The sequence below is a fragment of the Humulus lupulus genome, chromosome 1 (assembly GCF_963169125.1).
Source record: "Humulus lupulus chromosome 1, drHumLupu1.1, whole genome shotgun sequence".
Classification (NCBI taxonomy): Eukaryota; Viridiplantae; Streptophyta; class Magnoliopsida; order Rosales; family Cannabaceae; genus Humulus; species Humulus lupulus.
The window spans coordinates 140,951,814-140,960,217 of NC_084793.1; the positions used below are offsets into that span (position 1 = coordinate 140,951,814).

At 32.2% G+C, this 8,404-nt stretch overlaps 1 long non-coding RNA gene across 1 annotated transcript; it reads left to right on the top strand.

The window, feature by feature from the left end:
* The first annotated feature begins 5,732 nt into the window (after window positions 1-5,732).
* LOC133819217 (uncharacterized) lies at window positions 5,733-6,216 on the top strand. Its single transcript, XR_009886287.1, has 3 exons — window positions 5,733-5,769; window positions 5,973-6,045; window positions 6,129-6,216. It is a non-coding gene; the product is annotated as an uncharacterized LOC133819217 (long non-coding RNA).
* Window positions 6,217-8,404: the final 2,188 nt, after the last annotated feature.

Here is an 8,404-nt window from a genome sequence, read left to right on the forward strand (position 1 = left end):
AAATCTAAATGGTAGTTTGCCATTGATTTCCCTTCTTCAAACATCTTAAAAGATGAGTAAGTTCCAGAAACTAACGGCCCAACAACATATGCATAATTGTAATCAACGAAAAGTGTATTGATCACAATACTTGTATCATCACACACACTCAAAAAGACATGGAAAAAATATATATGAAAGTTAGAAGCAATAAACACGTGCAGAAGAATATCTTCATGTTGAAAACAAGATAATCATAAAGTTGCAGCACAACATGGCTTACAAACCTGAAATTTAGGATCATTGTTCTGAGCTAATGTATTAGCAAGCATACGACTTTGCTCCATAGCAGCTGAGTTTGCAACATTTACCCCTCTCACATGATCCATTGACGTCAACTGAGACTGCTCCTGTGAACAAAATTAATAGCCAATAATATTGCTATTATAAATAAATAAACCGCCTAATAATGGTTTTTGAAGTTGCCTGAAAATGATATGTAAATGGTCATAAGTTTTTTAATAAAACTTTCACTGGACTTTAATAATAATAGTAAAGATTAACGATTTTTTTAAAGGACTATCATTAATTAGATTAAACATTAGCATGTTCAAAATCTTTACCAATCTAATTAAACTACCTCATAATTGTAACAACAAATGCATAAAATAAATTTTAATTTCTCGAAATATTACTTATCATAAGTCTCTTGGATATACATTTCTCTATCATGGCTTTTCTCTTAGTGGTTGTATCATACTCATCGTTGCACTGTAAGTTCTTAAATGATTATATCACACAAAGACATCGGCAGTCAAAAGATCTACCCCAAAACTTGAGTAGTCTACAATAATGAAGAAAAAGAATATAAGTCATTCACCACAGAAAAAACTCAATGCATATATATGATTTTAATAAATAATGGCATTTGAATTTCAAAACCTTCGAAATCCCTATAAAGAAGAGGACAACATCAAACAAAAGGCAATAAAATCAAAAGATATATATATCTATATTAGTTCCAAAATATTTTTGTACTTACCATTAGAGATTAGAGATTGGAGTGACCTCGATAACATCATGTAATAGAAAAGTACTGAATGACTTTTTATAAAGGTAAGCATATTACTTATATTACATATATATATATATAATCCAAACAGAAAGAACAAGATTTTATATATTAAGCATAATAAGAACAAGACCCCGTGAGATATTATTAGTTCTGCATCTTTATTGTCATTATGGGCATCTCATTTAAAAGGTAGCGCCAGAGGGTGTTCTTTTTTCGGACTGTAGATTGAGTGATGTTGTACATCCATCAAGATATACAATAAATACAAAACAGGAAGTAAATAGAAAGATCCAAGTAACTTAGATACTTACTCAATCTTCTTTGTTGAAGGAATGCAAGTATTGGGATCAACATTTTCCTTTCCTCTGTTCCTCCTTTTCTTTGCTTTTATAACATCCCAAAGAGCTTCTTAGTTAAGGTATTTTATTCTTCCTTTTCTCAGTGGTCTGTCTATGACCATTAACTTAACATGGCCCTCGAGCCTCATAATTACCTCTACCTTTAATTCAAAACACAAAATTCACACATAAGTTCTTGAATCAAAAAATTAAATAAAAAAGGCAGTGTAACAAAACTATACTCCAGAAAAGCTTGAGTATATACATCAAATACAACAAATCTATACCAACTCCAAGATAGATAAACTAAAATTATCTTGGATTAACCATGAAAAATGATCAAAGTGATTATTTACGAGCTAACAAATTTTAGTTCAGAAAGACTAATAGTAAATCCACACCCAGGTCATAGATTTCACCAATCAAAAGCATTATGTATAAACATAGTGTAAGGTTATAGTGACACAAAGCAAAAGAAAACATTTTGCAATTTTACAAACAAATGTGATTGATTTTTTGCATTTTTACAAAAAAAAATAAGCAGAGATTTCAGTATATAATTCTCACATATTAACTAATAACCTATCAAGCAAATAACAAATGGCTCAGTGAACCATGAGTTCGTGACCCCAAAGTCCACATTGGATTTTTTGAAGTAAGAAAAATTACCATTTTTGCTGTCTCATCATCTTTTCCCATAATGTAATGACCCACTACTCTAGACTATTTGGACCATTAACGAAACTATACATAAAATCCTTAAAAGAACTTACATTTGCGAAAATACCATAATTTTATTAAGTAACTTATAAAAATAAGAGTTACTTACAAACTAAATACCAAAACGGATATGGGATCCCATTTTCTTTAAAACAAAAACATAATTTAAAATAATAAGACATTACATAATTGGTGCGGAAAATACACATAAAATCATAAAAACATAAAATGAGACTACATCCTCGAATCGAATAACGCTCGGCCCCTTGACTCCATTCACCATCGATACACATCCTCCAAGCGTCACGAATCTTAATGCCTCTAAAGCTTATTTTCCTGCACATAAAACAAAAAGGAATGAGCCTAATGCCCAGCAAGGAAAATCTAACACATAGTCATATACATAATTTCATAAGAAAACATAAAGACTTAACATAATACATATAACATACACTTATTATAATGGCCATTATTACTTGGGGTCCCATAGACTAAACAAGCATATGCCCATGGAATTAGTGGGGTCCTACTAGCTAAGTAGGTCATATGCCCATAACCCATTTGGGGTCTTGTTAGCCATATGGGTCATATGCCCAAGCCTACAAACATACATACATATCATAACACATTTAATAACATAAAACATATAGATAGCATAAGCACATAACATATTGATTCTAGCCTATTTTCCTTACCAAAGTTACCGGGATATAATGGACTGAGTTGGGACTTTTTGGAACACTCCTAAAACCATAATGAACAAGAGTGAGTTGAAAGAAGAAAAAGAAATGAAAAGGATGGAAAGACTAAACCATAAAAAACATACTTACCGACTTATATGCTTAAGAACTTGGATTCCCTAACCAAAATAAGAATGAGGTTAGGGGACTGAGTAGAAGGTTTTGAGAAAGGAAATAACATGAAATAAATGAAGTAGAGTTTCGGGTTTACCTCACAGATTTGCAAGATCAATCTAACCTCCACCGAAATACTATAGAACTCCCTTCCCAAAGTGTTTGATAAGCTTATGATGTTTAAGCTTATAGTTTTTCCCCAAACCAGGTGTTTACACTCTCACTCTCACTTAACACTAGCAGCTTCTGAACTTAGAGCAAATGGTGAATAATGGCTGGGTACTGGGTCCTATTTATAGAGTTTGGGAATGAAAATATCTTGATTTTACTTGAATAAAAATAATGGCTTTTTAGGTGAAAATCATTTGAAAAATCGTTCAGCAGAGGCTGAAGACTCGTTCAAAAGATGCTGGACTGTTGAAGGTGTTTGAATGGCTGAAAGGAAATGAATTCAAAAACATTTGAAAACATACTGGAGGAGGCGATATATCGCCCCCTATAGGCGATATATCGCCTGGGCCAGTATGCCCGAGGCGACCGTGCATCGTTTCGTGTTTTCCGTATTTACGTGCTGCGATATATCGGCACACGCTGAATAATTAAACACGAAATTACACATTTTTAGCTAAGTTTGAATGGAGTAAACAGCCTTGACTAAGCCCTCAACGTATTCAAAGCTGCTGACTGACCCTATAACATTCAAACTTTACCCTTATTTAATTTAATCCTCCAAAATACTTAATCCTTAATTACCATTCATAACATGTGCTTAAAATCCTATTGGTTGATGTCTAAACCTTATAATATAATAAATATAATCCTTAATATCAGTCATATAATCAAACCTTAGGTTATACTTAATATTCTTAAACTATAGGCTAAACTTAGAAAATCTATAAGTACTACTATGAGTGTCCAAATAATTCCCGGTCTGAACCAAAAATCCACAGTTACAAAGATAATACTAAACATACTATAATACTACTAAACAATTAGCTAAGTAAAGTTCTTGGACTCTACACATAAGTAGTTCCTTAACACGACTTTCTTTGTCTAGCAAGCCATCAACCTTGAATCAGTAAGAAATTAAGTCTATGTCAAGATTCATATCATACGTGAATAAACAACTCCATTATCCATTTAGTACATTATCTTTTACGAAACAACATCTCGGTATATGTATGTATGCACATATAAACAAAATAGAAAAAGAAAATGACTCATATATCACTATGTAATTGTGATTGAGTTGAAGTCATGGTATTAATCTGAAACATAAAAGACTTCCATTTATTCCTTTCTCTACTCTATACTTTCTGATGTGAATTGCCATTTGAAATGAGCTATTTAGCCACTACATAAATGCAAGAATAGCTTCAAAAAAACATAAATAACATATATATAATGTAATATAAGTAATTAAACTTCCCATCCTGAAACTTATTTGCTCTATGCATTTCCATTAAATCCTATTATTGGAAAGAGAGAACAATCAAGATCTAACAAATGTATTAAAGAAAAATAAGTAGGAAAAATTACACAAAATATACTACATTTACTAACAGTTTGAGAACCCATACCTTCATATTCTGCACCAATAAGCAAAAGAAAATTATGCTAACTGTAGAGAATGATTCACAAAGCTCAACATCAATTATCACGTTCTTTTTTGCTTTAGACACCGTAAAATCAACTCAATCCCTAATTTAAACAAATAATCACAATACTATTGTTATTTAAATATACATGAGACAAAAATTGCAGAAATCAAAATTAATGGAGCAACATATTACCTCAATATTGAGAGATGAATGGTGAGGTTAAGGAACGGGGGAGGGAGGCCAGAAATACGACAAGGGAATGAGCGTCTAGGAAAGAAGAACAATACCCAGATCCAAAATTTATTAAAAGTCATACTCATATTCAAAAATCCACATATAATAACTGAATTGAAGGACAAAAAACACCCAGATTCAAGAAACATATACTATGAAGGAAACCCATAAGATTATTAAACATACAGTGATTAAAATACCCCATACTAAGATTGTGACTACCATAAACCAACTAACAACAACCAACAAAATAAATAAATAAAAAATCTGAGAGGAAACATACCAGGCCTCTCCTCCATCGTGCGCCGAGGAGAGATGATAGTGTACCGGCGTTGGCGTCGTAGAGGTGTAGTTCGCGGGTACCAGCGTTCCCGTCGGTGTCGTAGAGGAGGCGGCGTCGTTTGGAGGGAAGATCTGTGAGAAAGGAGAGAGGAGAGAGAGGACACAGACAATAAAAGAGGAGGGAAAAAGAAAGAAAGAGGGAAGAGGGAAGAGGGAAAAAGAAAGGAAGGTGGGGGGAAATATTAGAGGCTGAATTTTTTTATGCTCTTTTACAATTTTATGCTTTGAGAGTCCTTAATTTTCCAGATCATGTGTTTTTAGGACTTGCAAAGCGAGTCCTTAAATAGCATTAAGGACTCCCAAAGCAAGTCATTAATATTGTAAAATCAAACACTCATATTTTAGCCCAGATTTTTTTTAGGACTTGCATATATTTTTAGGACACTCATTGCGAGTCCTAAATTGTGTTTTTCAAGGACTCTCAATGAGTGTCCTAAAAACTCCATAAATATTTTTAAGGACTTACATTTATGTGCATGTCCTAAAACAGTGTCCCATAAAGGGTATTTTGTAGTAGTGGAAAACTGAAGAAGCTAAAGTTGAGGAGCTTATAAAGGCAGTTGCTGATTCCAGTGCCAAAGTAATTATTAGTGGAGCAGCAGTTGGGGAGATGGCACTTCATTTCTGTGCGCGCTACAAGTATATCACCTTCTATTTTGTTTTTTTATTGATTAACTTACTAATTTTCAAAACATACTTGTGATTGTTGTACATATCTAAATGCTTTTGATCTTTTATGAAATCTGTCAAAAAATTTCAAGTTTTTATTATTCTATTAAGATTTTTCTTAGTATATCTGATAATTTAATTTGGGACTTTTTCCTTGCAGGCTTATGGTTTTGAAAATTAGTTCAAAATTTGAATTAAGACGATTTTGCCGCACTACTGGTGCTGTTGCTATGGTAAGTCAGCTAGCATTTAATAGTACTCAAATTTTTTGATTTTTTTCCAAAATTCTCTAACAATATTCTTATTTGTGTTACAGTTAAAGCTTAGCAAGCCAAACCCAGATGACCTGGGACAGTTAAAGAAACAAGGTAATTTGTTTGTTTCCACTTTTGTTTTTTTTTCCCAGTGTTTGTTTCTCTTGTTTCCCATAACCTAACTCTAAACACATTTCCCACTTCCTACTTAGAAAGAAAGAGAAACTTTGGGAGAATAAGAGGAATAGCATGGGCTTCATAAAGGACCTCTAACAGCCATATTCACATTCTACTTGTTAATTTGGATGCCATACTTGATGCCCTGTTGGTTACCTATCACATAGAGAATTTTTCCAAAGCTATTTACACATCAATGCTATGTTTGTATTGAACTTTACAGAAAGGAATTAACCTTGCTAGGTCTTTAGAGAAGAAATAAATGGGATAGGAGTTAGTACAAACTGTATGAATTGTTTCTTCATATTGGTTCTTCTTATGGAATATAGGGTGATAAATTACTTAGTATGAATTGCCCTTTCCCTTTCTTTTTCTCCTGAGTTGCATAGGTCTGGTTTCCTGGTTTCCTTTACTTTCAATCTATCTATTTATATATATATATATAGATATAGCATTGTATCTAGCATTGTTCCCTTTAGTTTATTCTTTTGTATATATATGGTTTTTATGCTGAGGATTAATTTTCGAAAGTTTAAATAGGATTGAATTTGGATACTAATCTTAATTTTGAGATTTTAATTCATTTTATATATATATATATGTATATATATTCAGAGAGTGATCCAAATATAGTCAAACATATTACTCTTCTTGAATTAGGTCCTACCAAATGTTAGTCTCTACCTCTTTAGTAAATTTTTCTTACCAAACATTGGTCAAATACATTACTCTTCTCTTGGTTATTTTGTTGGAACTTTTCTGCCTCTTTAGTAAATTTTCCATTTTGATAGGCTTTACTACTCCAAAGGGTTATAATAATTATTGTCTTATAAATATTATTATTAGGTCATCCATTTTTTTGTTCATTATTTTTCTAGTGGGTTTACCTAATGCATCTCTGTTTTAAATTGGGCAGAAAGAGGGGAAAGGTTGCTGTCTTGGAACTGGCAGTTGATGTGTACGCTATTGAGTTTGTAAGATTCATCACATTTATTAGGTATTGTTCCTTTTTTCTGTATCTGTTATAGTATGTTGCTTTATTGGTGAGTTAAAATCTTCATAATTTTGTTATGTTATGACACGAGTGTTAATTTTAGTACTCATATTCACAATGTAAATCACCAATGCTTTCTTTTTTAAGAAAAAAACATTTATTTTTAGCATGAGTTATATATGATTATGAAACTATATATATTCCTTGTTCTGATGTTTCGCTAGTTGCTGAGCGATATAGGACATGGTGGAGAAGGAGAATAAAGAAGATGATTGGAGAGGAGAATAGTAGAAAAAGAGGAATTTATAAAGAAATAACAGAATCAGTAGAAAATATAGATGAAAGAAGAATTAGAGTGGTAGAAGAGAATGAAGAGAGGAAATCTGAATAATTTGTACTGTATATATTTACACGCACTACAAATTTATATTCTCTTTCAAGTCTTGAGAATAAAATTAATAACTTAAGATTGTTTTTTATGAGAGAAAATGAGTGTTAGAAAGATAAATAGAGATTGAAGCCTTACTTCTGATTATAATGACTTTTACATTGTTTTTTTTTGGGTCAGTTGCCCTTCATGTGTTTCTGCAGCAGCTGTTAAGGCAAATTTATTTGATGTGGCTTTAAAAACAAATATTCTTGATACTGTCTCTAATGGTTCCTTGAAGTAAGGCCTTTAGTTTGATTTGCCAAGTTTAATATAGTTCTACACATCAGAGGTCAATATTTTAAAGACTGGTTGTTCTTCACAGGCCAGTCTGATTTTCTTTCTTTTTAAAAAAATCTATTTTAGGTGCTTAAACTGATTAAAAAAGGTATCGCGTTGACATCATACGCTGGAAAGCTGGTTGGGGTCATCTGGGACATGTTACTTCTGATTCTTCAATCCATAGTGCTCTTTTTCAGATTGTTTGCAGGACTTCACAAGCATTGGAGGTCTGAATGCTCTGATTCTGTTTGGTCAAAATTTGCTATTTAATTTTGTTTATTCACTGATTTGAGCTTTCTTCCTATAATCTTTTTCTTCTTTTGTCTTGTTTTTTTCCATTTATATTGCAGAAAGTTCATGTTAGCCGTCTCTTTGATGTCATGGAAATTGAAGGTTTGTCACTTGCTATATCATCTGTTTTGGATATTCTATACAATGTGCTTGCCAAATTTCCTAAG